This window comes from Helianthus annuus, chromosome 2 (assembly GCF_002127325.2).
Source record: "Helianthus annuus cultivar XRQ/B chromosome 2, HanXRQr2.0-SUNRISE, whole genome shotgun sequence".
Taxonomy (NCBI): Eukaryota; Viridiplantae; Streptophyta; class Magnoliopsida; order Asterales; family Asteraceae; genus Helianthus; species Helianthus annuus.
Window position 1 is genome coordinate 40,288,542 of NC_035434.2, and position 17,962 is coordinate 40,306,503.

Genomic DNA, 17,962 nt, shown 5'->3' on the forward strand with positions numbered 1-17,962 from the left:
TATGAATAGATATTCATGAGTTTTATAATTTTGAGAATAATTACTGTAAATTAACATCTAAGATTCACTCCTAGACTTGTTCCCATGACAAGTTCCATCTATTCATCACAAGATCAAGTTCCAATTTCGATTTCACAATTTAGTTAAAATTTGAGATGAATCAAAACACTAAAATTTTGCATACCATATGATCCCTTCAACGAGGTGATCACTAATTCATGCTTGAAACTTGATTTGGAACTGATTATGGCCTTCAATTTGATAGAAATTGAATGAACTAGGGTTTGTGGGGGAACCTGATGTTGCCCCTGTGTTTAGATCGACCAGACACACACTTAAGTGTGTGTTTGGTGTGATTATTTTTGTTTTAAAGTTTTAAGTTTCAAGTTTAACAACTTTAGTCCCTCAACAAATGTTTATTTCTTATTTTAGGTATTTTAACCCACTTACATGTTATCATAAGGCTCATGACTAACTGGGTTATTTATTTCCTAGTTAGCTTATTCTTGTTTATTTTATACTTTATAATTCTAAAATAAAGTTTTTTATTTTTGGGGTGTTACAAGTCCACCCCCTTAAAAGGGTTTCGTCTCCGAAACCAGAGTACGTACCGAATAGTCTAGGGTAGAGACGTCTCATCTCCTCTTCGGACTCCCATGTGGTATCCGAATCTTTCCTGTGCTCCCATTTGACCTTCACTTGGTCAATTTCTTTGTTCCTCAAACTCTTCACCTTACGATCTAAAATAGCAATTGGCTTCACTGCATAGTTGAGACTATTATCCACCTCGATGTCGTCGTAGTGGATATAAGCGGTTTCATCGGCTAGACATTTCCGGAGATGTGATACGTGGAATGTGCTATGTATCCCACTCAACTCCTCAGGCAGTTCGAGGCGGTATGCTACCTTACCAACCCGTTCAATGATTCTAAATGGCCAAATAAACCTCGGGCTTAACTTTCCCTTTTTTCTGAACCGAATAATCCCCTTCCACGGAGATACCTTTAACTTAACTTTGTCACCGACTTGAAACTCAATTGGTCTTCTTCTTTTGTCTGCATACGACTTTTGTCGGTCATTAGCCGCTTTCAAATGGGTTCGGACCAAATCAATCTTCTCATTCATGATCTGGACTACATCCTTATGTGCAAGCTCACGTGGACCAACCTCATCCCAACACACCGGGGTTCGACATTTTCTACCGTAAAGCATCTCGTACGGAGCCATACTGATGCTTGTGTGGTAACTGTTATTATATGAAAATTCAACCAACGATAGATAGACATCCCAACTACCCCCGAAATCAATAATACATGGCAACGTCTGTATTGTTCTTTCATTCTGTCCATCCGTTTGTGGATGGTACGCTGTGCTAATGAACAATTTAGTTCCCATTTGCTCTTGGAATTCGTGCCAAAAGTTCGAAGTAAACCGAGTATCTCTATCGGACACAATGGATATCGGGGCTCCGTGGCATGCCACTATTTCCTTGGTATACACCTCTTACATATTTTCGGACGTATAAGTCTCACGAATCGGAATGAAGTGAGCACTCTTTGTTAATCTATCCACAACTACCCATATAGCGTCGTATCTGCGTTGGTTTTGGGCAGTTTGGTCAACAAATCCATTGTGATTTGCTCCCATTTCCAAACTGGGATGTCCAACGGTTGTAACTTACCATATGACTTTTGGTATTCTGCCTTGACGTGTAAACAGGTCAAGCACTTCTCTATATACTTTAGAACATCTCTTTTCATTCCGGGCCACCAATAGTTTTGTTTTAAATCGTTATACATCTTGGTTGCTCCCAGATAGACAGAATAACGGGATTTATGAGCTTCGTCAAGTAGAAGAGCCTTGACTCCACACGAATTTGGGACCCATATCCTTCCGAAACGAGTCTTTAACCCGTTGTTACCATCCACCAATTCTTTCAATTGGCCAACTATTCTTTCTTTCTTCAAATTTTCCTCTTTCATTGTTTCAATTTGAGATTTTCGGATTTGATCAAGTAGACCCAATGTTCCAATTAGTTGCATCGATCGTACTCGGATTGTGTATAGTCTACCTTTCGGCTCAACGCATCCGCCACCACGTTAGCTTTCCCAGGATGGTAATGTATATCACAATAAAAATCTTTGACTGTTTCTAACCACCGCCTTTGCCTCATGTTTAATTCCTTCTGGTCAAAGAAATATTTCAAACTTTTATGGTCGGTAAAGATAGTGCATTTTACCCCATACAAATAATGCCTCCATATCTTTAAGGCAAATACCACCGCCGCCAACTCGAGGTCGTGTGTAGGGTAATTCTTTTCATGAGTCTTTAGTTGTCTCGAGGCATTGGCTATAACCTTGCCCCGTTGCATCAGAACGCACCCAAGACCCGAATGTGACACATCCGAGTAAACTACCATATCATCAACTCCATCCGGCAATGTCAATACCGGAGCTTGGGTCAATTCACAAGGACTGAACGTGTATTTCACTCCTCAATATTTCATTGATCCAACCACATGTAACACACAAGTTTCTAAGCTAATAATAACTAAAAAAACAAAGTAAAAATGTTATAATAAGTAAATAGTATATCAAAGTATTTTTTTTCAAAAACATATCTTGACAACTGTGCATGTTAACCGATTACATTATATTTATTCAAGCCGAGTAACACACGTGTTTATTCAACCCGTGCAATACACGAGTTTTTAAAGATGTAACATTTTGTTACTCAATGTATACAATTATATGTATTCAACTCTTTTACTACAATATTTTACAAGTTAAGAAGAATTACACCAACCCAATTTAACGGGAATTACTTTATTGTATAAAACAAAATATTCTTAAAACTATACCTAAAAAAGGATGTTACACTCATGACATTGACAATGTTGTTCAACTACATATTTTTTTTTAAAAACTCTCATTTGTGCAAGGATAACACCATTAACTAGTTGGAACGCTTTTTCTTGATCTTCGCCCCAAATAAACTTTTCGTCTTTACGAGTTAGTTTGGTCAATGGCGTAGCAATCTTGGAGAAATCTTGTATGAATCTCCAATAATATCCCGCAAGCCCCAAGAAGCTTTTGATTTCCGAAGGATTCTTCGGTGGAATCCATCTCGCCACTGCTTCTATTTTTGATGGGTCTACCAACACTCCGTTCGCACTAAAAATGTGCCCGAGAAATTGCACTTCTCGTAACCAGAAAACACATTTCGAGAATTTTGCATATAATTTCTCTCTCCTGAGCGTATCCAATACTTCACGTAAATGGCTTGCATGTTCTGCTTCATTCTTTGAGTACACTAAGATGTCGTCGATGAACACTATCACCGACTTATCCAACATCGGTTTGCAAACCCGGTTCATGAGGTCCATGAAAGCCGCGGGTGCATTGGTTAACCCGAAGGACATCACGAGTAATTCGTAATGTCCGTACCGTGTACGAAAGGCCGTCTTCGGTACATCCTCCTCCTTGACCTTCAACTGATGATAACCCGACCTAAGGTTAATCTTTGAGAACCAACTCGCGCCTTGTAACTGGTCAAATAAGTCATCAATTCATGGGAGTGGGTATCGATTTTTCACCGTGAGTTTATTTAACTCCCGGTAATTGATACACATGTGCATGCTTCCGTCTTTCTTTTTCACGAATAGTACCGGTGCACCCTACGGAGACACACTCGGTCTAATAAACCCCTTGTCGAGCAGGTCTTGAATCTGAGACATTAATTCTTGTAGCTCCGATGGCGCGACCCTATACGGTGCTTTGGCTACGGGTTTCGCACCTGGAATCAATTCAATTCCGAATTCTACCTCCCGTTCAGGCGGTACCCCAGGTAAATCTTCCGGAAACACATCTACATACTCACGTACTACGGGTACGTCTTCAATCTTCGGCAATCCCTCCTTGGGTTCATTTGCATAAATCACGAACACTCTACATCCACCCCTCATAAGTTTGTGAGCCTTTAGCATTGAGCACATATTGGGATTACCCCCTTTCTTGCCATAGATGGTCACGTGTTTTCCACTTGGAGACGTTAGTTTTATCTCCTTGCGGAAACACACAACCTTCGCGTGATGTCGGGATAACCAATCCATCCCGACCACTACTTGAAATTCTCCCATCGACATCGGAATCAGGTCTATTGAGTATTCTTCACCATCGATACTCATCTTACAATCTTGACACACGTCACATACGATAAAACTTTTGTTTTCACCTATTTCTACTTCTAAATGCATAGGTAATTTCGTCAATACAAATGAAGGATGTTGAATAAATCCATGTGAAATACAGGATTTATTTGCATCCGTATCAAATAACATGTGCGGAAATTGAATTTATAGCGAATACACCTGAGACCACATCGGGTTCCACCTTTGCCTCGGCCGCGGTTAACTGGAAGGATCTGGCCTTTGCTTTCAGAGTTTCTGTTTGCAAATCTTTGCCATCCTTCTTCCCGACCAACTCCGGGTATTCTGATTTCTTATGGCCAGGCTGGTAGCACTTATAACAAACCGACACTTTCCTCGGGTATAACGCAGTCGTGTGTCCTGTCTTCCCGCATATAGGACACGACTTATCTTTAAACCGGCACTCGCCCTTGTGCCCTTTCCCGCAAACCTTACAACTCGGCGTTCCGCCTTTCCCTTCCTATTTCTTTGACGACTCCGTGGTTCGTGCTTTCTTTGTAGGGCTTGGATTAACAGTCTGTGCCATTCGTTCACTTCTCTCGATTTGCTTTTCAGTTCAATTTCTCTTTCCCGCGCCGTGTTTATGATCTCGGTAAGAGTTTCATATTTCGAGGGAGTCATGAACTCCCGATATTCTGCACTTAGCATATTATAGTAATAATATACTTTCTGTTCTTCGGGCGTCACCAACTCGTCATAAAATCTCAGTTTGTCGAGAAAGATCCCCGTGATCTTATCAATAGATTCACCTTTTTGCCTTAGCTGAATAAATTCGTCCTTGATTCGGTTAATAACTGCCTTGGGACTGTGGTGTTTAAGGAACGGTACCTTAAACTTGTACCATGGCATTGCCCTTGCCGCTTCGCTTCCAATTTCCTTTTTCTTGTTATCCCACCAATCTTTTGCTTAACCTCTCAGCTGACCCGTACCATAGGCTAAGAAGTCGTTTGCGTCGCAGTGGGTTCTCTTAAACACCCTTTCAATATCACTTACCCATCGTTGGCATATTATCAGATCCACCTCTCCATTATAAAGTGGTGGTTTACATGCCATAAATTCCTTGTATGAGCAGCCTTTGCGCTCTCCAGATTTTTCCTTTGTCGTGTTGGTACTATCTTCCAACTTCTTGATCCGTTCTTCAACCACCGAAAGTACCTTATTTTGGATCTTATCAATAAAACCGGATAGGCTAGTCTCGATTGCCTTTCCTACCTCCTCGGCAATCACCTATTTCATTTGCTCGGTGACTATCGGTACCGCATCATCATTACCTTTTTCCGTCATCTTTTGAAACTGAAATGTTTACACCAATCGTTAAACATTTCATCTACAACATATATTTTATTTGCTTCGGTTTTAGCCTGTTGGATTGTCGTTGACCCTAAATGAGTCGATCAGAAGAGTCGTGTCGTTGACCCTAAATGAGTCGATCAGAAGAGTCGTTTATCTAATTCAAAGGCGGAATCATTGAATCAGACGCTCAAACTAAATATAATGCTTCTTATATTGATTCTTGACATTGTTTACAACCTGGAAGCAATTTGGCAGCACTTCGTTACACTTTCAGATCCGTTACCAAATGAACTAAACATGCACCTATATATAGTGGTTCTGGTTCGCTTATAGTGACATCCAAATAAGCGAACCTGAGTGAATGATGTGGTTCGCTTATATGGACAGTGTCCATATAAGCGGACCTCCTTGCTAATTCACCACATTTCGATTCTCGAACCTCGTGCACACAATATTCTATCCTATCCTATTCTATTACATGAAACAAGACGAAGTCAATAGACGTAGTGCACTAACAGACTCCCCCTCGGATATTGACGAAGTCTTCAGTGACCATTCTCTGTTATGCCATCTCTTCAGTCTTGATCATCTTGCCATCTCGTTCAGATTGTAACAATGTAAGTATCTTTCAATCTTTCTCTTTGATCATCTTCCCTCTTTGACTTTTTTCACCAAGATCTCATCATTAGCTCTATCATCAACTTTTCTTTTGTCAGCTGGCTCCCCCTCTCGTCAAGCTTCCGTGCTTTTAGGGATCGACACCTAGCTTTTCAGCTACAAGCTCTTCCTCTCTTTCAGCTTGTCATCAGACTCCCCCTCAAACTTTGCTTTTGGGACCGTAGTCTGGATCTTTCTTGCATTCACTCATATAAATGATAAGTAACAACATATTAGAATCATCAAACAAATTCTCTAATCTACTCCCCCTATCAAAAAGCTTCATAGATTTAGCAGTTTTAGCGAACAGGATCGTAAACTGGCTCTATTACAAAGATTTAACAATTTAAGCATCCAAATCCCTCTCAGTTAATCATTCAAGTCCAAATTAATGACCTTGAAGATATTCACAAACTGTTTTTGAAGTTTTTGATTTTTAGATCAAGTATCAAATTAATGAACTTGTTTTATTTTCAAAACCACAATCAGCTTACTTAGATTTTAAAACTCAGCATTTCAGACATCGGTTTATCGAAAATAAAGCAGAAATCAAAATCTTTTTGTATTTTCTGAAAATATAAAGCAGTAAAGAAATTTATACAAACATATTTACAGATAATATTTTTGTTTGAGTATGCGTCAGAGGATCATATCAGTTTTTGACAAGTCACAAGTACCGTTGAGCTTAGTTACACATTAAGAATTAAACAACTCACTTAGATTGTCGATATACTGATCCACTTAAATTTTCATACAGATTTCAACTGATTCAGGATACGAATTAGATGTTTTAAGAACTTAACTCATTCATGTGTCCCACCTCTTGAATATACTCCCGTATCCAGAATCCCAGATATTCAGTCTTACAGGTGAGTATACCACAGATGATATCTGTAAGGGGTTAGATGCGAGGGCCGTGAGAGCTCAGGTCGATACTTCCGTATACACAGAGAGATGACGGCTTCGACTTTTCGGTGTGTCCCCTTTAGAGGATCTTTTGATTACAACATCAGCGACTATCAATTTTATTGTTTCATCAGCTTGCTGAGGGCGATGCTGTGTTTCAAGCATTTGCAGAAAGTATTATTCGGGGACTAGGTCAGTACTTCCATACAGCAGAAGTCCCAAATAATACCCCAGATATCACTGAGTATAAAGACCTAGTATCTCAGAATATGGGACCTTTCAAACGAGATTTCAGGGGTTACCTATATATTCAAGTAGTGTTCCCCACGAAATAAGCAAGTGTTTGAATTTAGGTTTATATCCCGAAAAAGTTACTAAGTGTATAAAAACCTATCGACATATCATCAGTGAGACTGTTTAACGCTATATAATCATTACAATACTTTAGCATACTGTAACTGTCTACTGATGTACTATCATTTCCTCTTTTTACACAAAAACTCAATTTTTTGAATTTTATCATGTTTTTGGCTTTTTCAAATTTTCTAATGTTTTTGTATTTTCTAACAATTTTTCTCCCTCTAAAATGCAAAATCATTAAAGAAATTTGACAAACCGATACTGATAGCTTTGTCTCGCCATCCATTTTCTGCTTAAAGTGTTCTGATTTGCAGAAAATCTATTATCAAGTACCCCCATGATTTACAACCCATTGATTTTGACAGTTAGAAAACCGTTTTTCAATCTGTGACAGTAATCATGTTTGTTCAGTCGTGAGGGTTTCGGCGTAGTCCATCAACACTTATTCAAACAAACTTAACAACAAACAATACACACAGTACACAAATCAATAAATAAACTCCCTGTTTGACACAAAACCAGGGTTCTTCAACATCTTCCTATGCTAGGCTGCTCCAACTAACAATCTCACAATCTTCAGCACCGTTGAGCACCTGCACAATCAACAATTTGATCATTTGAACAAAGCAACCCAAGCCTGTTTAGACTCAGGTAATTGAACATGAATTCTACCATGTAAAACCGGATAATTCCGTTCATTTTTCTCAAAAACATCATCAATTTTAACCTCAACTTTATCGTTTTTTACCGGATTGACATGTTTTTTAACAGACCATGTTTGACTTGTTGGTGTTCCCCGTTTGTAAAAATTTGTCTGTTTTTCAATCTTCTGTTTTTGAGCAACACATGGTTTCCAAAACTCTTGAGGTTTTGTCATATCGACAGATGTTCTCCATCTCTGTGTTGTTCTCAATCTGGGTGTGTGAGAGTTCCAGGTCTGTCTAGAATTGAACCTGTTCGGGTTTGATTTCCAATTTTGATTTGAGGCAAACTTGTTTGTAGTATACCTCCAAGTTTGTCTCGAATCAAATCTGGTTGACCTTGGTTTCCCACTCTCAGACTCCTGTTCTTTAACATCAACAGGCTTTGGATTTGGACACTTTCGTGCAACATGTCCAATTTGATAACATTTAAAACACACTTTCTTTGAAACATCCTTGGCCTGATGTTGTTTCTTTTTCATAGCCTCAAACTCTGCATTAGACTGTTGTCCAATTTTGAGTTTTTCTTCTTCTGTGAAGCTTTTTCCTTGAACAAAACTCATTTGTGTCTGAAAATTTGGCATTTCAGTTTTGTTTCGATTTTGTTTCTTCTTATAACCCAAACCAGCCTTCATGTTTTTCTTCTTAGAACCAGGTTTGTTATAAGAACCTTTGTAACCTTTACCAGCAAACTTCGACATTTCAGATTTCTCAATTTCAACCATCTTGAAAACTTTGTCAATTTTCACTGAAATCACATTTTGAATCGGGAAAACAACATCTAAGGATAGTTTGTCCGATCCAATCATGGTGTAAACCAATCCTTTTGAATCATCATTCAAATTCTTCTCGGATTTTGTATCTTTCAGATATCCATCATAAAGATTTCCTTCATCTTCATCCTGTGATTCAGACTTACCTTTTGTAGACTCATCTTTCAAAACACTATCAACCACCTTACTCACCACCTCTGAATCATTAGCATCATCAGATTTGGTATAAAACACATCGATACTTTCAGGTAATTGGTCAGCTATGTTCAAACCCTTTGCCACCTTTTCCTCATCATAAAAAGTGTAATTGTCTCTCAATGGTGGTGGTACCTGATGAAATTTTGAACCAATACCCTTTTTGCAATTATCAGTACCTTTGTCATCCGGTGTGATATTGAAAATGCGTTCAAGAATGTACGAAGAGTTATGATAACTTTGAAGTTTTGTAACAATCTTTTCTTTTTCAGCCAAGACTTGTTTAAGATTAGCAATTTCATCAACACACTTGTTCAATTCAATTTGCTTTTCTTTAAACTTTCTTTCATACATTTCTTTGGTTGTTAAAGTTTCAGACAGTCTTTGATCAAAACTTTTGACTTGGCTCTTCAAAGTATCATAAGCTTCTTGTATTCTCTGACTCGACCATTTTAAAGAATCATATTGTTTTTATAACTCTAGAAACTTAGATTCTTTCTCAACACAATCAACGCATTTTGCGGCACATTTTTCTTTCAAAATTTTTTTTGTTCTTCAAAATCATGATATTTCTTTGTTAACTTCTCAACTTTTTAATTTTAAACTTTCTTCTGTTTCAATTCTTTCTTTACATTTCATTTTTAAAACATCTTCAAGTTTATTCATACCATTATCTTTTATTTTTATAATGTCATCTTTTTCTGTACAGGCTTTGCACACTTCTATGCAATTCCTGCACTTGTTTTCATTTTTATCAACAATCTCAACATTTGATGAGTCAGAAGATTTAATTACCTCATTTTCTTTCAGCACCAAATCTTCTTTCTCAGCTTTCTGATCTTTAGATTTCTGTGCTTTCTCAGCAGCAGTCTTTGCATCAGCCTTCACTTCTTCAATCAACTTCTTCAATTCTTCTTCTTTTCTCTTTCTCATCTCTACTACCTTCGGTAGACTTGATTCAAAAACCTCCTTCACCCTGTTCATAAAATCTGGCAGATAACTTTTATCAGACAGCCTTCTTGTGTTGGAAGTACGTTCACTTGGAAACAAATTGGTTACAGCATCAAAATCCACTTTTGTCGGATCAACTACTGGATTTCCCTGTGGATCCATGTAACACTCTAACTCTTCATTCCATCTCTTGGCTCTTTGTGCTTCTTGAAATGGTTCATTCAACTTGCTAATCTCCCATCTCGCACTGTCTCTTCGCCACCAGGCATCATGATCATTATTTGCAACAAATGCATATCCAATTGCATCTTTTTCTGGTAGAACCTCTTTGCTCCAATCATAACCTTCATCATCATATATAACTGCAAGAGCCCTTGATTTTTCTTCCGGCTGTTTCAGTCTTGGTGGCTCGGACTTGTTCTGATGATAAATCGCTTTCTTGTAATAGTCTTCGTTGAATGGGTTCTCAGAATCATCAGCAGCATACGCATTTCTGCACTCGCGCTTGAAATGGCCTTTTTGTTTGCATTTGAAACATGTCACTTTGGATTTATCAAATCCCAGTTTGGTAGTTGGTCCACCAATTGACTTTCTCCCCGTGATCTCCATGAACCGTTGTGCTCGACGAACCACACTGGCCATGCACCATCTTATATCCATAAGTTCCATCTCTTCGGGGTCTAGCTGATCATAATCTTCTTTCGTCAAATTGGTATTGCCAATCTATCCTGCAACGAGGCTTTCATACGATTCAAGTACGGATGCCAAGAAAATCATCTGTTGTTTCGCCGATTCTTCGCTGAAATTCTGTCCATTCTTCAAATCTACTGCGATATTACACTGAAATAGTTTCTTTGAAGCAGATTGATCTGAAGCATTTGAAGAAGAACCACTATGAAAACCACTGTGAAGATTTTCATTGTTCACTGAACTCGAGCTTTTTGCAGAGAATGCTGTTTTTGGAGACCCAGCTTGTGGTATATTTCCTCTGTAATACAGTTCCACATTCTGCTGATAAGCTGGACTGTTGACTTTCGATCTTTTTATCTCCAACTCATGGCTTTCAAGCCTTTCGATCAGCAAATCCACTTTTAAATCATCTGGCTTGATTGTATTCTTCAGCATTAGGGCAAAGTATTGCCAATCTTGATCTTTGGGCAATGCATCACACTTTGATTTCATATCTGGCCAGTTCCATTTTCAGATGTCCAAACCTCTCAATCATTTTACATACAGATTCATTTTTCATACAACTGAATACATCAAATTCTTTACGCAACAATTTCTTTTTATTTTTAACAATCCCATTACTACCAACACACTTTTTCTCTAACGCCTCCCACAACCTCTTTGAAGTTTTTCTTGTTCAAGCAACGAGATAATATCCTCTCTTACTGATTGTTTGATCAACGTTATCATCCGATATTCAGCCACAACATTTTTTACATCTTTCTCAGTAAAATCTTTTTCATTGATTAACTCTCCTCCTTCTTTCTCTGGTGCTTGATATTCACTCACTAACTTTAACCAGCTTTCAGGAGCGAAAGCTTTCACCCAACCTTCAAACCTGTTTTTCCACCAATTATAGTCTTCGACTTTCATCAACTTTGGTGGCTTCTGTTGACTTCCATACATGTTTTCGAACTTCAAATTCTCAGAAATTTCTCTCGAATATTCTTTCAACTCAGATATTCTATCTGACGATTCGGAAGTGAACGCGTTATAGAATGTGTTGTAGAATTCTTCACCATTGTTTGACATCTTGAATCACCTGAAATTCAATGACCTGGAAGCAAACAAACAAACTTAATCAGTTTAAACAATATCAAGTAATTTGAAATACACTAAAACTCGATTGTCGTGAAATGATCTTGACACTTGGACGAAATCAGATTGAACGAACGAGCGAAACCCAGACTTGACAAATAAGCGGAACACTTTGACCGAATAAGCGAACCAAACAGTTTGACAAATAAGCGTACCCTGTTTGAACCTAATAAGCGGATCTTCCTGTTGGATCAAATAAGCGAATCTATCAAGGTATGGATAAGCGGACCAGATTATAACCAGATGAGCGAACTTGATTGGGCCAATAAGCGGATCTAAACTACACTTTCGAGCGGATCTATCTGATGTCCGTTCGAGCGAATCTAACTTATTTGTATAAGCGAACCTAGCTTTTTCGAGCGGATCTACTCAAAAAATGACACAATAAGCGAACCACTGTAGCAAATCTAGGTATTTTGGAGCGAACCAAATGTCACAAAAGCGGACCTTACGAGCGAACCTGTCTCTTGTTCGAAAGTGCGAACCTGGAACCGAAGGTTATTTTGTCCATTTTTAGTTCGAATTTTAGTCTGAAAGTTTCAAGGGTTTGTTATTATTCACTAATACACATTCTGTGAAAAATTTATCCGATTTCAACTGTGGAAACTTGTTCAAATCGAAAAAGAAGGTGTAGAAGACAGAAAACGGATCAAATTTGAGCTGAACTCTTCCTCCTGAGCTCTGATACCACTTGTTGGATCGTCGTTGACCCTAAATGAGTCGATCAGAAGAGTCGTTTATCTAATTCAAAGGCGGAATCATTGAATCAGACGCTCAAACTAAATATAATGCTTCTTATATTGATTCTTGACAATGTTTACAACCTGGAAGCAATTTGGCAGCACTTCGTTACACTTTCAGATCCGTTACCAAATGAACTAAACATGCACCTATATATAGTGGTTCTGGTTCGCTTATAGTGACATCCAAATAAGCGAACCTGAGTGAATGTTGTGGTTCGCTTATATGGACAGTGTCCATATAAGCGGACCTCCTTGCTATTTCACCACATTTCGATTCTCGAACCTCGTGCACACAATATTCTATCCTATCCTATTCTATTACATGAAACAAGACGAAGTCAATAGACGTAGTGCACTAACATAGCCAAGTTCGCAACTTGCTTTAACCGTTCTTGTTTAGTGCACTTTCCGGGTTTGAGTGTGTTAACACGCTCTTCCCGTGCACATCAATTCATATTTTTCTTCTAAATTTACTAAGTCTACTAAAATAGTTAACTCTTACTGGATGTTGGATCAAGCTTGAACCGAACACACTTTGTTAACAGCCTTGAGCTCTGATTACCAACTTGTAAGACCCATCTCATTAATCGTAATATTTGCACTAATACATGTTTAATTTACGGAAAAATACGGATTTACAAAATCCTTTTTGTTAAACCTTAAGTTCATACAAAATAATGTACCTAGGATTTTACATCCTTACTAAAAAAATGACATATTTTAGCATTAAGTTATTACATGTCCCATATTAAAACTAAACAATAGACATCGTCGCGGAAGCATCAAAAGTTTGGTGTTCGGTTCATACTATACGCTTGATCGGCATCCGAGACATCATCCTCGTTACCTAATATCTGTAGGATCGTGTGCTGACCCAAACGAGTCAATCGGAAGAGCTCTAATCCTTTTCAGATGCGGAAAACAAGAAACGGACTTGAAATACAGCTTAATATACTTAATTCTGCCTTGTATTGATAATATCACAGCTTTACAATCAAACGGCGCTTCGGCAGCAGTTCGGTACCGGAAACAAGGACGTCGTCCCTGATTTCGCTCAGAGATACCTATATATAGTGTCACGGCCCCCGACCCGGTTTGACCCGTTTCAGGAGCCGCGGGACAGAAATCCCGTGATATTTATTTATGTGATTTTAGCAGCGGAATTTTATCACCAGGATCGTTTTAAAGCTAAAAACTTTTCCCGATTATTTTATTTCACAATTCGGGATAAAACCCCGATAATTTACAATAACAAGATTTTACTGAGAAATCTTTATTTTTACAAAACATATTTCTTTATTTTATAATGAGCCACTATCTTAAGCTTGAAATGCTCCCCAGCACTTTTTCGTGAATTACAATAGATCACCTGAAACATGTTTGAAAAAGGTTTTGTCAGCGGGAAATACTGAGTGAATCATTCTGTTTACTAAAACGACTCGTTTATTATAATTTACAGTATTAAGAGTTTTTACATATGTTACTGATATCTACCAACTACCCACAGTATTTGTCACTCGACCGGATCTGTGACTGTGGTCATATCACCATTGGCTGCCCCAATGAATGACGTATATCACTTAATTTTAGGTTCGCCCACCTAATGTGATTAAAACAGTAGTAATGTGCACAATACCCCACATACCGGCTGTAATTTGGTGATTACATAAACTTAATCACTGTAATTATAATTCTGAAAATAATTTGGAGTATTGTAAAACATTTAATAAAAAGAGAATGCCTCACATTGCAGATTTAACATGGACAGAATATGGTTTAGCCTTGTTAACCTATTTTAAATAATAATGCACACAAAACCGGGTTAGTGATCAATACAGCATTTACGATAACTCATGAGATCAAATTCTCATAACGAACGACAAAGTGCAATACTTAAACATCCATCGATTTAACGACGAACGACAAAGTATAACCCTATGTGGGCGGCACTTAAACATCCATTGGATATATTGATCAGTCGGAAAATGAATCGTAATAGCGATCGAGTGATTACCCTGTTTTGCGGCAGCACTTCGTGATTTAGTGTGTGTTTTTGGACTGTATTTGTAATAATTCGACGTACACATAACTTATGAGCGTCGTTTTAACTTCCCTGTTCAAGTCCCAATGTCCTCTATTTATACCCGAAAAATAGCCTTGCTTACGGACCATAAGCCGTAACCCTTACGGTCCGTAAGTGTGCGGTCTAATTATAGGGTAGCCTAGTCAGTGGTATAGGCTTGGTGAATCAATTACCTCGAGAATTCTCAGCTTAGACAACGAAAATTGTTGATAATTATCAACTAGGGTTTACCCCCCCCCCCTGAGTTTTAGGGGCCCTGATCCTAATTCCGATTGTTCTGGAAATTTTAGGGTTAGTGCAGAATTACTTAGGTGTCTCAATTAGGGTTTTCTTATTGACTAATTATTATTCTAATTTTGGATTTTTAATGAGAGTTGTCACATCCTCCCCACCTTAAGAAAAATCTCGTCCTCGAGATTCACTGAAATAGATGAGGGTATTTTCGCTTCATTTCTGACTCCAGTTCCCAAGTATATTCTGGTCCTCTCTTGGATTCCCATTTGACTTTCACCAGTACTAGTCGCTTGTGTTTGAGAAACTTGACCTTCCGGTCTTCTATTTGTAAGGGTTTCTCTATGAATTTCAGCTTTTCATTTACCTTCACATCTTGAAGAGATACTACCAGGGATTCATCTGATAAACATTTCTTAAGATTGGATACATGAAATACATCATGTACTCCAGCTAATTCTTCTGGTAGTTGTAAGCGATAAACTACTGGTCCTATTCGTTGGATCACTGGGAATGGTCCAACATATCTTGGACTCAGTTTTCCTTTCTTACCGAATCGTACTACTCCTTTCCAAGGAGATACTTTCAAAAGTACTTTGTCTCCTATCTGGAATTCTAGTGGCTTGCGGCGATTGTCTGCATAGCTCTTCTGACGATCTCTGGTTGTTTTCAATCTTTCTTTGATTTGAGTTATCTTGTCTGTGGTTTCTTGTAAGATTTCTGGACCTGATAATTGACTTTCTCCTATTTCTGCCCAACAAACCGGAGTTCTGCACTTGCGTCCATACAGTGCTTCGAATGGAGCGGCTTCGATGCTTGAGTGATAACTATTGTTATAGGAGAATTCGATTAATGGTAAATGGTTATCCCAATTACCACCAAAGTCAATTACACATGCTCGGAGCATGTCTTCTAGAGTTTCGATCGTCCTTTCACTTTGTCCGTCTGTTTGTGGATGATATGCAGTGCTTAGATTGAGTCGGGTTCCCATTGCTTCTTGGAAGCTTGTCCAGAAACGGGAAGTGAAACGACTATCTCTATCCGATACAATGGAGAGTGGGACTCCATGTAAGGATACTACTTCATCCACATACAACTTGGCTAACCTTTCCATGCTAAAAGTTTCTTTCATAGGTAGAAAATGAGCAGATTTGGTTAATCGATCCACAATTACCCAAATAGCATCATTACCTTTTCTGGTTTTGGGTAACTTAGTAACAAAGTCCATTGTTATGAGTTCCCATTTCCATATAGGCATTTCCAACTGTTGTAGTAATCCTGAAGGTTTCTGGTGTTCGGCTTTAACTTGTGAACAGGTTAGACACTTAGATACGTATTCTGCTATATCCTTTTTCATTCCTATCCACCAGAAATTCTTTCTTAAATCTTGGTACATCTTATTGTTTCCTGGATGTACAGTATACCTAGATTTATGAGCTTCCTCTAAAATCTTAGATCTTAAATTTCCCTGTTTAGGTACCCAAATTCTGCTTTTGTGGAATTTCCAAATTCCATCATTTCCTTGTCCTAATTCTTTTAGGTAACCTTTCCTTCCTTCACCATCATCCTTGATTGCAGTTTCCTGAATTTCCTTTAATTGTTCCATTAAATCTACTTGTAGATTTATTCTAAGAGCACGGACTCGCCTTTGCTTTTCATGATCCTTACGACTTAAGGCATCTGCGACTACGTTTGCCTTTCCTTCGTGATATTGAATATCACAGTCGTAATCACTCAGGATTTCCATCCATCTTCTTTGCCTCATATTTAATTCTTTTTGCCCAAATATATACCTTAAACTTTTATGATCTGTATAAACAGTAAACTTACTTCCATACAAATAATGTCTCCATATCTTAAGGGCAAAAACTATAGCTCCTAATTCTAAATCATGAGTCGTATAGTTTTCCTCGTGCTTCTTCAATTGTCTGGAAGCATACGCAATTACCTTCTTGCGTTGCATTAACACACAACCAAATCCTAATTTTGAAGCATCACAGTATACTTCAAAGTCTTCTGTTCCTTCTGGTAAGGCTAAGATTGGAGCATTGGTTAATTTCTGCTTCAAGATTCTAAAGGCTTCTTCTTGTTTAGGTCCCCATTCAAACTTAATGGCTTTACAGGTTAGCTTAGTTAATGGTACAGCTATCTTGGAAAAATCCTTAATGAACCGTCTATAATATCCGGCTAAACCTATAAAACTTCTAATTTCCATTGCGGTTTGTGGAACCTTCCAGTTGGTAATTGCTTCTATCTTAGCAGGATCTACGTGAATACCTTCCTGATTCACCATGTGTCCTAAGAATTGCACTTCTTATAGCCAAAATTCACACTTCGAGAATTTGGCGTACAACTTTTCTTTTCTTAACAAAGTTAAGAGTGCATGCAAGTGCTGACAATGTTTGTCCTGACTTTTTGAATAAATAAGTATATCGTCTATGAAAACAATTACAAATTTATCCAAATATGGTTTACAGATCTTTTCATCATGTCCATGAATGCTGCAGGTGCATTAGTTAACCCGAAGGGCATGACTGTAAACTCATAATGTCCATACCTAGTTCTAAAAGCAGTTTTAGGTATGTCTTCTTCTTGAACTTTTAATTGATGATATCCGGAGCGCAAGTCTATCTTAGAAAAGTACCTAGCGCCTTGTAATTGATCGAAACGATCATCAATCCTAGGTAATGGGTATCGATTCTTAATTGTAACCTTATTTAGCTCTCTATAATCGATACACATTCTCATTGATCCATCTTTCTTTTTCACAAACAACACTGGTGCACCCCAAGGGGATGAACTAGGTTATATAAATCCTTTGCTTAGTAATTCATCTAATTGCTTCTTTAATTCTAGCATTTCGGTAGGAGCTAATCGATAGGGTGCCTTGGCTATCAGTGTAGTTCCTGGAATTAGATGAATCCTACATTCTACCTCCCTATCTGGTGGTAACCCAGGTAAATCTTCCGGGAATATATCTGGGTATTCTGAGACTACAGGAATTTCCTTAAGTTCTTTACCTTTAGTACTAATGA